Source organism: Hemitrygon akajei, chromosome 2, assembly GCF_048418815.1.
Source record: "Hemitrygon akajei chromosome 2, sHemAka1.3, whole genome shotgun sequence".
Classification (NCBI taxonomy): domain Eukaryota; kingdom Metazoa; phylum Chordata; class Chondrichthyes; order Myliobatiformes; family Dasyatidae; genus Hemitrygon; species Hemitrygon akajei.
Genome location: NC_133125.1, coordinates 191344925 through 191357535, shown reverse-complemented (window position 1 = coordinate 191357535; position 12611 = coordinate 191344925).

The following is a 12611-nucleotide window of genomic DNA, read 5'->3' as shown; positions in this document are numbered from 1 at the left end:
ACGCGTCCAACGCCTTCACCATCCCCGCGTCCAACGCCTTCCCTCCCCCCGTCCAACGCCTTCGCCTCCCCCGCGTCCAACGCCTTCACCGTCCCCCGCGTCCAACGCCTTCACCGTCCCCCGCGTCCAACGCCTTCACCTCCCCCCGTCCAACGCCTTCACCGTCCCCGCGTCCAACGCCTTCACCTCCCCCGCGTCCAACGCCTTCACCGTCCCCGCGTCCAACGCCTTCACCTCCCCTGCGTCCAACGCCTTCACCTCCCCACGTCCAACGCCTTCACCTCCCCGCGTCCAACGCCTTCACCGTCCCCGCGTCCAACGCCTTCACCACCGTCCCCGCGTCCAACGCCTTCACCTCCCCCCGTCCAACGCCTTCACCTCCCCCCGTCCAACGCCTTCACCTCCACGCGTCCAACGCCTTCACCGTCCCCGCGTCCAACGCCTTCCCTCCCCCCGTCCAACGCCTTCACCTCCCCCCGCGTCCAACGCCTTCACCTCCCCCCGTCCAACGCCTTCACCATCCCTGCGTCCAACGCCTTCCCTCCCCCCCGTCCAACGCCTTCACCTCCCCCCGTCCAACGCCTTCACCTCCCCCCCGTCCAACGCCTTCACCGTCCCCGGGTCCAACGTCTTCACCGTCCCCCCGTCCAACGCCTTCACCTCCCCCCGTCCAACGCCTTCACCTCCACGCGTCCAACGCCTTCACCGTCCCCGCGTCCAACGCCTTCCCTCCCCCCGTCCAACGCCTTCACCTCCCCCCGCGTCCAACGCCTTCACCTCCCCCCGCGTCCAACGCCTTCACCTCCCCCCGTCCAACGCCTTCACCATCCCTGCGTCCAACGCCTTCCCTCCCCCCCGTCCAACGCCTTCACCTCCCCCCGTCCAACGCCTTCACCTCCCCCCCGTCCAACGCCTTCACCGTCCCCGGGTCCAACGTCTTCACCGTCCCCCCGTCCAACGCCTTCACCGTCCCCGGGTCCAACGTCTTCACCGTCCCCCCGTCCAACGCCTTCACCTCCCCCCCGTCCAACGCCTTCACCGTCCCCGGGTCCAACGTCTTCACCGTCCCCCCGTCCAACGCCTTCACCTCCCCCCGTCCAACGCCTTCACCTCCACGCGTCCAACGCCTTCACCGTCCCCGCGTCCAACGCCTTCCCTCCCCCCGTCCAACGCCTTCACCTCCCCCCGCGTCCAACGCCTTCACCTCCCCCCGTCCAACGCCTTCACCATCCCTGCGTCCAACGCCTTCCCTCCCCCCCGTCCAACGCCTTCACCGTCCCCGCGTCCAACGCCTTCACCTCCCCCCCGTCCAACGCCTTCACCGTCCCCGGGTCCAACGTCTTCACCGTCCCCCCGTCCAACGCCTTCACCGTCCCCGGGTCCAACGTCTTCACCGTCCCCCCGTCCAACGCCTTCACCTCCCCCCGTCCAACGCCTTCACCTCCACGCGTCCAACGCCTTCACCGTCCCCGCGTCCAACGCCTTCCCTCCCCCCGTCCAACGCCTTCACCTCCCCCCGCGTCCAACGCCTTCACCTCCCCCCGTCCAACGCCTTCACCATCCCTGCGTCCAACGCCTTCCCTCCCCCCCGTCCAACGCCTTCACCTCCCCCCGTCCAACGCCTTCACCTCCCCCCCGTCCAACGCCTTCACCGTCCCCGGGTCCAACGTCTTCACCGTCCCCCCGTCCAACGCCTTCACCTCCCCCGCGTCCAACGCCTTCACCGTCCCCGCGTCCAACGCCTTCACCGTCCCCGCGTCCAACGCCTTCACCTCCCCCCGTCCAACGCCTTCACCATCCCTGCGTCCAACGCCTTCCCTCCCCCCCGTCCAACGCCTTCACCGTCCCCGCGTCCAACGCCTTCACCTCCCCCGCGTCCAACGCCTTCACCTCCCCCGCGTCCAACGCCTTCACCGTCCCCGCGTCCAACGCCTTCACCTCCCCCCGTCCAACGCCTTCACCATCCCCGCGTCCAACGCCTTCCCCCCCCCCCCCGTCCAACGCCTTCACCTCCCCGCGTCCAACGCCTTCACCGTCCCCGCGTCCAACGCCTTCACCGTCCCCGCGTCCAACGCCTTCACCTCCCCCCAGTCCAACGCCTTCACCTCCCCCGCGTCCAACGCCTTCACCGTCCCCGCGTCCAACGCCTTCACCTCCCCCCGTCCAACGCCTTCACCATCCCCGCGTCCAACGCCTTCCCTCCCCCCCCGTCCAACGCCTTCACCGTCCCCGCGTCCAACGCCTTCACCTCCCCCGCGTCCAACGCCTTCACCTCCCCCGCGTCCAACGCCTTCACCGTCCCCGCGTCCAACGCCTTCACCTCCCCCCGTCCAACGCCTTCACCTCCCCTGCGTCCAACGCCTTCCCCCCCCCCGTCCAACGCCTTCACCATCCCCGCGTCCAACGCCTTCCCCCCCCCCGTCCAACGCCTTCACCTCCCCGCGTCCAACGTCTTCACCGTCCCCGCGTCCAACGCCTTCACCGTCCCCGCGTCCAACGCCTTCACCTCCCCCCAGTCCAACGCCTTCACCTCCCCCGCGTCCAACGCCTTCACCGTCCCCGCGTCCAACGCCTTCACCTCCCCCCGTCCAACGCCTTCACCATCCCCGCGTCCAACGCCTTCCCCCCCCCCGTCCAACGCCTTCACCGTCCCCCCGTCCAACGCCTTCACCGTCCCCGCGTCCAACGCCTTCACCTCCCCCCGTCCAACGCCTTCACCATCCCCGCGTCCAACGCCTTCCCCCCCCCGTCCAACGCCTTCACCGTCCCCCCGTCCAACGCCTTCACCTCCCCGCGTCCAACGTCTTCACCGTCTCCGCGTCCAACGCCTTCACCTCCCCCCGTCCAACGCCTTCACCATCCCCGCGTCCAACGCCTTCCCTCCCCCCCCGTCCAACGCCTTCACCGTCCCCGCGTCCAACGCCTTCACCTCCCCCGCGTCCAACGCCTTCACCTCCCCCGCGTCCAACGCCTTCACCGTCCCCGCGTCCAACGCCTTCACCTCCCCCCGTCCAACGCCTTCACCTCCCCTGCGTCCAACGCCTTCCCCCCCCCCGTCCAACGCCTTCACCATCCCCGCGTCCAACGCCTTCCCCCCCCCCCGTCCAACGCCTTCACCTCCCCGCGTCCAACGTCTTCACCGTCCCCGCGTCCAACGCCTTCACCGTCCCCGCGTCCAACGCCTTCACCTCCCCCCAGTCCAACGCCTTCACCTCCCCCGCGTCCAACGCCTTCACCGTCCCCGCGTCCAACGCCTTCACCTCCCCCCGTCCAACGCCTTCACCTCCCCGCGTCCAACGTCTTCACCGTCCCCGCGTCCAACGCCTTCACCTCCCCCCGTCCAACGCCTTCACCATCCCCGCGTCCAACGCCTTCCCTCCCCCCCCGTCCAACGCCTTCACCGTCCCCGCGTCCAACGCCTTCACCTCCCCCGCGTCCAACGCCTTCACCTCCCCCGCGTCCAACGCCTTCACCGTCCCCGCGTCCAACGCCTTCACCTCCCCCCGTCCAACGCCTTCACCTCCCCTGCGTCCAACGCCTTCCCCCCCCCGTCCAACGCCTTCACCGTCCCCGCGTCCAACGCCTTCACCTCCCCCCAGTCCAACGCCTTCACCTCCCCCCGCGTCCAACGCCTTCACCGTCCCCGCGTCCAACGCCTTCACCTCCCCCCGTCCAACGCCTTCACCATCCCCGCGTCCAACGCCTTCCCCCCCCCCCGTCCAACGCCTTCACCGTCCCCCCGTCCAACGCCTTCACCGTCCCCGCGTCCAACGCCTTCACCTCCCCCCGTCCAACGCCTTCACCATCCCCGCGTCCAACGCCTTCCCCCCCCCGTCCAACGCCTTCACCGTCCCCCCGTCCAACGCCTTCACCTCCCCGCGTCCAACGTCTTCACCGTCCCCGCGTCCAACGCCTTCACCTACCCCCGTCCAACGCCTTCACCATCCCCGCGTCCAACGCCTTCCCTCCCCCCCCGTCCAACGCCTTCACCGTCCCCCGCGTCCAACGCCTTCACCTCCCCCGCGTCCAACGCCTTCACCTCCCCCGCGTCCAACGCCTTCACCGTCCCCGCGTCCAACGCCTTCACCTCCCCCCGTCCAACGCCTTCACCTCCCCTGCGTCCAACGCCTTCCCCCCCCCCGTCCAACGCCTTCACCATCCCCGCGCCCAACGCCTTCCCCCCCCCCGTCCAACGCCTTCACCTCCCCGCGTCCAACGTCTTCACCGTCCCCGCGTCCAACGCCTTCACCGTCCCCGCGTCCAACGCCTTCACCTCCCCCCAGTCCAACGCCTTCACCTCCCCCGCGTCCAACGCCTTCACCGTCCCCGCGTCCAACGCCTTCACCTCCCCCCGTCCAACGCCTTCACCATCCCCGCGTCCAACGCCTTCCCCCCCCCCCCGTCCAACGCCTTCACCGTCCCCCCGTCCAACGCCTTCACCGTCCCCGCGTCCAACGCCTTCACCTCCCCCCGTCCAACGCCTTCACCATCCCCGCGTCCAACGCCTTCCCCCCCCCGTCCAACGCCTTCACCGTCCCCCCGTCCAACGCCTTCACCTCCCCGCGTCCAACGTCTTCACCGTCCCCGCGTCCAACGCCTTCACCTCCCCCGCGTCCAACGCCTTCACCTCCCCCGCGTCCAACGCCTTCACCGTCCCCGCGTCCAACGCCTTCACCTCCCCCCGTCCAACGCCTTCACCATCCCCGCGTCCAACGCCTTCCCTCCCCCCCGTCCAACGCCTTCACCGTCCCCGCGTCCAACGCCTTCACCTCCCCCGCGTCCAACGCCTTCACCTCCCCCGCGTCCAACGCCTTCACCGTCCCCGCGTCCAACGCCTTCACCTCCCCCCGTCCAACGCCTTCACCATCCCCGCGTCCAACGCCTTCCCCCCCCCGTCCAACGCCTTCACCGTCCCCCCGTCCAACGCCTTCACCTCCCCGCGTCCAACGTCTTCACCGTCCCCGCGTCCAACGCCTTCACCTCCCCCCGTCCAACGTCTTCACCGTCCCCGCGTCCAACGTCTTCACCTCCCCCCGTCCAACGCCTTCCCTCCCCCCAGTCCAACGCCTTCACCTCCCCCGAGTCCAACGCCATCGCCTCCCCCGCGTCCAACGCCTTCACCGTCCCCGCGTACAACGCCTTCACCTCCCCCCGTCCAACGCCTTCACCATCCCCGCGTCCAACGCCTTCCCCCCCCGTCCAACGCCTTCACCGTCCCCCCCGTCCAACGCCTTCACCTCCCCGCGTCCAACGTCTTCCCCCCCCCCCCGTCCAACGCCTTCACCTCCCCGCGTCCAACGTCTTCACCGTCCCCGCGTCCAACGCCTTCACCGTCCCCGCGTCCAACGCCTTCACCTCCCCCCAGTCCAACGCCTTCACCTCCCCCGCGTCCAACGCCTTCACCTCCCCCCGTCCAACGCCTTCACCATCCCCGCGTCCAACGCCTTCCCTCCCCCCCGTCCAACGCCTTCACCGTCCCCGCGTCCAACGCCTTCACCTCCCCCGCGTCCAACGCCTTCACCTCCCCCGCGTCCAACGCCTTCACCGTCCCCCGCGTCCAACGCCTTCACCTCCCCCCGTCCAACGCCTTCACCATCCCCGCGTCCAACGCCTTCCCCCCCCCCGTCCAACGCCTTCACCGTCCCCCCGTCCAACGCCTTCACCTCCCCGCGTCCAACGCCTTCACCATCCCCGCGTCCAACGCCTTCACCTCCCCCCAGTCCAACGCCTTCACCTCCCCGCGTCCAACGCCTTCACCACCGTCCCCCGCGTCCAACGCCTTCATCTCCCCCCGTCCAACGCCTTCACCTCCACCCCGTCCAACGCCTTCACCGTCCCCGGGTCCAACGTCTTCACCGTCCCCGCGTCCAACGCCTTCACCTCCCCCGCGTCCAACGCCTTCACCGTCCCCGCGTCCAACGCCTTCACCATCCCCGCGTCCAACGCCTTCACCTCCCCCCGTCCAACGCCTTCACCATCCCCGCGTCCAACGCCTTCCCTCCCCCCCCGTCCAACGCCTTCACCGTCCCCGCGTCCAACGCCTTCACCTCCCCCGCGTCCAACGCCTTCACCTCCCCCGCGTCCAACGCCTTCACCGTCCCCGCGTCCAACGCCTTCACCTCCCCCCGTCCAACGCCTTCACCTCCCCTGCGTCCAACGCCTTCCCCCCCCCCGTCCAACGCCTTCACCATCCCCGCGTCCAACGCCTTCCCCCCCCCCCGTCCAACGCCTTCACCTCCCCGCGTCCAACGTCTTCACCGTCCCCGCGTCCAACGCCTTCACCGTCCCCGCGTCCAACGCCTTCACCTCCCCCCAGTCCAACGCCTTCACCTCCCCCGCGTCCAACGCCTTCACCGTCCCCGCGTCCAACGCCTTCACCTCCCCCCGTCCAACGCCTTCACCATCCCCGCGTCCAACGCCTTCCCCCCCCCCCCGTCCAACGCCTTCACCGTCCCCCCGTCCAACGCCTTCACCGTCCCCGCGTCCAACGCCTTCACCTCCCCCCGTCCAACGCCTTCACCATCCCCGCGTCCAACGCCTTCCCCCCCCCGTCCAACGCCTTCACCGTCCCCCCGTCCAACGCCTTCACCTCCCCGCGTCCAACGTCTTCACCGTCCCCGCGTCCAACGCCTTCACCTCCCCCGCGTCCAACGCCTTCACCTCCCCCGCGTCCAACGCCTTCACCGTCCCCGCGTCCAACGCCTTCACCTCCCCCCGTCCAACGCCTTCACCATCCCCGCGTCCAACGCCTTCCCTCCCCCCCGTCCAACGCCTTCACCGTCCCCGCGTCCAACGCCTTCACCTCCCCCGCGTCCAACGCCTTCACCTCCCCCGCGTCCAACGCCTTCACCGTCCCCGCGTCCAACGCCTTCACCTCCCCCCGTCCAACGCCTTCACCATCCCCGCGTCCAACGCCTTCCCCCCCCCCGTCCAACGCCTTCACCGTCCCCCCGTCCAACGCCTTCACCTCCCCGCGTCCAACGTCTTCACCGTCCCCGCGTCCAACGCCTTCACCTCCCCCCGTCCAACGTCTTCACCGTCCCCCGCGTCCAACGTCTTCACCTCCCCCCGTCCAACGCCTTCCCTCCCCCCAGTCCAACGCCTTCACCTCCCCCGAGTCCAACGCCATCGCCTCCCCCGCGTCCAACGCCTTCACCGTCCCCGCGTACAACGCCTTCACCTCCCCCCGTCCAACGCCTTCACCATCCCCGCGTCCAACGCCTTCCCCCCCCGTCCAACGCCTTCACCGTCCCCCCGTCCAACGCCTTCACCTCCCCGCGTCCAACGTCTTCCCCCCCCCCCCCCGTCCAACGCCTTCACCTCCCCGCGTCCAACGTCTTCACCGTCCCCGCGTCCAACGCCTTCACCGTCCCCGCGTCCAACGCCTTCACCTCCCCCCAGTCCAACGCCTTCACCTCCCCCGCGTCCAACGCCTTCACCTCCCCCCGTCCAACGCCTTCACCATCCCCGCGTCCAACGCCTTCCCTCCCCCCCGTCCAACGCCTTCACCGTCCCCGCGTCCAACGCCTTCACCTCCCCCGCGTCCAACGCCTTCACCTCCCCCGCGTCCAACGCCTTCACCGTCCCCGCGTCCAACGCCTTCACCTCCCCCCGTCCAACGCCTTCACCATCCCCGCGTCCAACGCCTTCCCCCCCCCCGTCCAACGCCTTCACCGTCCCCCCGTCCAACGCCTTCACCTCCCCGCGTCCAACGCCTTCACCATCCCCGCGTCCAACGCCTTCACCTCCCCCCAGTCCAACGCCTTCACCTCCCCGCGTCCAACGCCTTCACCACCGTCCCCGCGTCCAACGCCTTCATCTCCCCCCGTCCAACGCCTTCACCTCCACCCCGTCCAACGCCTTCACCGTCCCCGGGTCCAACGTCTTCACCGTCCCCGCGTCCAACGCCTTCACCTCCCCCCGCGTCCAACGCCTTCACCGTCCCCGCGTCCAACGCCTTCACCATCCCCGCGTCCAACGCCTTCCCCCCCCCCCGTCCAACGCCTTCACCGTCCCCCGGTCCAACGCCTTCACCTCCCCGCGTCCAACGCCTTCACCGTCCCCGCGTCCAACGCCTTCACCTCCCCCCAGTCCAACGCCTTCACCTCCCCGCGTCCAACGCCTTCACCACCGTCCCCGCGTCCAACGCCTTCATCTCCCCCCGTCCAACGCCTTCACCTCCCCCCCGTCCAACGCCTTCACCGTCCCCGGGTCCAACGTCTTCACCGTCCCCGCGTCCAACGCCTTCACCTCCCCCGCGTCCAACGCCTTCACCGTCCCCGCGTCCAACGCCTTCACCTCCCCTGCGTCCAACGCCTTCACCTCCCCACGTCCAACGCCTTCACCTCCCCGCGTCCAATGCCTTCACCTCCCCCCCGTCCAACGCCTTCACCTCCCCGCGTCCAACGCCTTCACCGTCCCCGCGTCCAACGCCTTCACCACCGTCCCCGCGTCCAACGCCTTCACCTCCCCCCGTCCAACGCCTTCACCTCCCCCCGTCCAACGCCTTCACCTCCACGCGTCCAACGCCTTCACCGTCCCCGCGTCCAACGCCTTCACCTCCCCCCGCGTCCAACGCCTTCACCGCCCCCCGTCCAACGCCTTCACCATCCCTGCGTCCAACGCCTTCCCTCCCCCCCGTCCAACGCCTTCACCTCCCCCCGTCCAACGCCTTCACCTCCCCCCCGTCCAACGCCTTCACCGTCCCCGGGTCCAACGTCTTCACCGTCCCCCCGTCCAACGCCTTCACCTCCCCCCGTCCAACGCCTTCACCTCCCCCCGTCCAACGCCTTCACCTCCCCCCCGTCCAACGCCTTCACCGTCCCCGGGTCCAACGTCTTCACCGTCGCCCCGTCCAACGCCTTCACCTCCCCCCGTCCAACGCCTTCACCTCCACGCGTCCAACGCCTTCACCGTCCCCCGCGTCCAACGCCTTCCCTCCCCCCGTCCAACGCCTTCACCTCCCCCCGCGTCCAACGCCTTCACCTCCCCCCGTCCAACGCCTTCACCATCCCTGCGTCCAACGCCTTCCCTCCCCCCCGTCCAACGCCTTCACATCCCCCCGTCCAACGCCTTCACCTCCCCCCCGTCCAACGCCTTCACCGTCCCCGGGTCCAACGTCTTCACCGTCCCCCCCGTCCAAACGCCTTCACCTCCCCCGCGTCCAACGCCTTCACCGTCCCCCGCGTCCAACGCCTTCACCGTCCCCGCGTCCAACGCCTTCACCTCCCCCCGTCCAACGCCTTCACCATCCCTGCGTCCAACGCCTTCCCTCCCCCCCGTCCAACGCCTTCACCGTCCCCGCGTCCAACGCCTTCACCTCCCCCGCGTCCAACGCCTTCACCTCCCCCGCGTCCAACGCCTTCACCGTCCCCGCGTCCAACGCCTTCACCTCCCCCCGTCCAACGCCTTCACCATCCCCGCGTCCAACGCCTTCCCCCCCCCCCGTCCAACGCCTTCACCTCCCCGCGTCCAACGTCTTCACCGTCCCCGCGTCCAACGCCTTCACCGTCCCCGCGTCCAACGCCTTCACCTCCCCCCAGTCCAACGCCTTCACCTCCCCCGCGTCCAACGCCTTCACCGTCCCCGCGTCCAACGCCTTCACCTCCCCCCCGTCCAACGCCTTCACCATCCCCGCGTCCAACGCCTTCCCCCCCCCCCCCCGTCCAACGCCTTCACCGTCCCCGCGTCCAACGCCTTCACCTCCCCCGCGTCCAACGCCTTCACCTCCCCCGCGTCCAACGCCTTCACCGTCCCCGCGTCCAACGCCTTCACCTCCCCCCGTCCAACGCCTTCACCTCCCCTGCGTCCAACGCCTTCCCCCCCCCCGTCCAACGCCTTCACCTCCCCGCGTCCAACGTCTTCACCGTCCCCGCGTCCAACGCCTTCACCGTCCCCCCCGTCCAACGCCTTCACCATCCCCGCGTCCAACGCCTTCACCTCCCCTGCGTCCAACGCCTTCCCCCCCCCCGTCCAACGCCTTCACCTCCCTTGCGTCCAACGCCTTCCCCCCCCCCCGTCCAACGCCTTCACCTCCCCGCGTCCAACGTCTTCACCGTCCCCGCGTCCAACGCCTTCACCGTCCCCCCGTCCAACGCCTTCACCATCCCCGCGTCCAACGCCTTCCCCCCCCCCCGTCCAACGCCTTCACCTCCCCGCGTCCAACGTCTTCACCGTCCCCGCGTCCAACGCCTTCACCGTCCCCGCGTCCAACGCCTTCACCTCCCCCCAGTCCAACGCCTTCACCTCCCCCGCGTCCAACGCCTTCACCGTCCCCGCGTCCAACGCCTTCACCTCCCCCCGTCCAACGCCTTCACCATCCCCGCGTCCAACGCTTTTCCCCCCCCCGTCCAACGCCTTCACCGTCCCCCCGTCCAACGCCTTCACCGTCCCCGCGTCCAACGCCTTCACCTCCCCCCGTCCAACGCCTTCACCATCCCCGCGTCCAACGCCTTCCCCCCCCCCCGTCCAACGCCTTCACCGTCCCCCCGTCCAACGCCTTCACCTCCCCGCGTCCAACGTCTTCACCGTCCCCGCGTCCAACGCCTTCACCTCCCCCGCGTCCAACGCCTTCACCTCCCCCGCGTCCAACGCCTTCACCGTCCCCGCGTCCAACGCCTTCACCTCACCCCGTCCAACGCCTTCACCATCCCCGCGTCCAACGCCTTCCCTCCCCCCCGTCCAACGCCTTCACCGTCCCGGCGTCCAACGCCTTCACCGTCCCCGCGTCCAACGCCTTCACCTCCCCCCGTCCAACGCCTTCACCATCCCCGCGTCCAACGCCTTCCCCCCCCCGTCCAACGCCTTCACCGTCCCCCCGTCCAACGCCTTCACCTCCCCGCGTCCAACGTCTTCACCGTCCCCCGCGTCCAACGCCTTCACCTCCCCCCGTCCAACGTCTTCACCGTCCCCGCGTCCAACGTCTTCACCTCCCCCCGTCCAACGCCTTCCCTCCCCCCAGTCCAACGCCTTCACCTCCCCCGAGTCCAACGCCTTCGCCTCCCCCGCGTCCAACGCCTTCACCGTCACCGCGTACAACGCCTTCACCTCCCCCCGTCCAACGCCTTCACCATCCCCGCGTCCAACGCCTTCCCCCCCCCCGTCCAACGCCTTCACCGTCCCCCCCGTCCAACGCCTTCACCTGCCCGCGTCCAACGTCTTCACCGTCCCCGCGTCCAACGCCTTCTCCGTCCCCGCGTCCAACGCCTTCACCTCCCCCCGTCCAACGCCTTCACCATCCCTGCGTCCAACGCCTTCCCTCCCCCCCGTCCAACGCCTTCACCGTCCCCGCGTCCAACGCCTTCACCTCCCCCGCGTCCAACGCCTTCACCGTCCCCGCGTCCAACGTCTCCCCCCCCCCCCCCGTCCAACGCCTTCACCTCCCCCGCGTCCAACGTCTTCACCGTCCCCGCGTCCAACGCCTTCACCTCCCCCCAGTCCAACGCCTTCACCTCCCCCGCGTCCAACGCCTTCACCGTCCCCGCGTCCAACGCCTTCACCTCCCCCCGTCCAACGCCTTCACCATCCCCGCGTCCAACGCCTTCCCCCCCCCCCCGTCCAACGCCTTCACCGTCCCCGCGTCCAACGCCTTCACCGTCCCCGCGTCCAACGCCTTCACCTCCCCCCAGTCCAACGCCTTCACCTCCCCCGCGTCCAACGCCTTCACCGTCCCCGCGTCCAACGCCTTCACCTCCCCCCGTCCAACGCCTTCACCATCCCCGCGTCCAACGCCTTCCCCCCCCCCGTCCAATGCCTTCACCTCCCCCCCGTCCAACGCCTTCACCTCCCCGCGTCCAACGCCTTCACCGTCCCCGCGTCCAACGCCTTCACCACCGTCCCCGCGTCCAACGCCTTCACCTCCCCCCGTCCAACGCCTTCACCTCCCCCCGTCCAACGCCTTCACCTCCACGCGTCCAACGCCTTCACCGTCCCCGCGTCCAACGCCTTCCCTCCCCCCGTCCAACGCCTTCGCCTCCCCCGCGTCCAACGCCTTCACCGTCCCCGCGTCCAACGCCTTCACCTCCCCCCGTCCAACGCCTTCACCATCCCCGCGTCCAACGCCTTCCCCCCCCCCCGTCCAACGCCTTCACCGTCCCCCCGTCCAACGCCTTCACCTCCCCGCGTCCAACGTCTTCACCGTCCCCCGCGTCCAACGCCTTCTCCGTCCCCGCGTCCAACGCCTTCACCTCCCCCGCGTCCAACGCCTTCACCGTCCCCGCGTCCAACGCCTTCACCTCCCCCCGTCCAACGCCTTCACCATCCCCGCGTCCAACGCCTTCCCCCCCCCCGTCCAACGCCTTCACCTCCCCCCGTCCAACGCCTTCACCTCCACGCGTCCAACGCCTTCACCGTCCCCGCGTCCAACGCCTTCCCTCCCCCCGTCCAACGCCTTCGCCTCCCCCGCGTCCAACGCCTTCACCGTCCCCGCGTCCAACGCCTTCACCTCCCCCCGTCCAACGCCTTCACCATCCCCGCGTCCAACGCCTTCCCCCCCCCGTCCAACGCCTTCACCGTCCCCCCGTCCAACGCCTTCACCTCCCCGCGTCCTACGTCTTCACCGTCCCCGCGTCCAACGCCTTCTCCGTCCCCGCGTCCAACGCCTTCACCTCCCC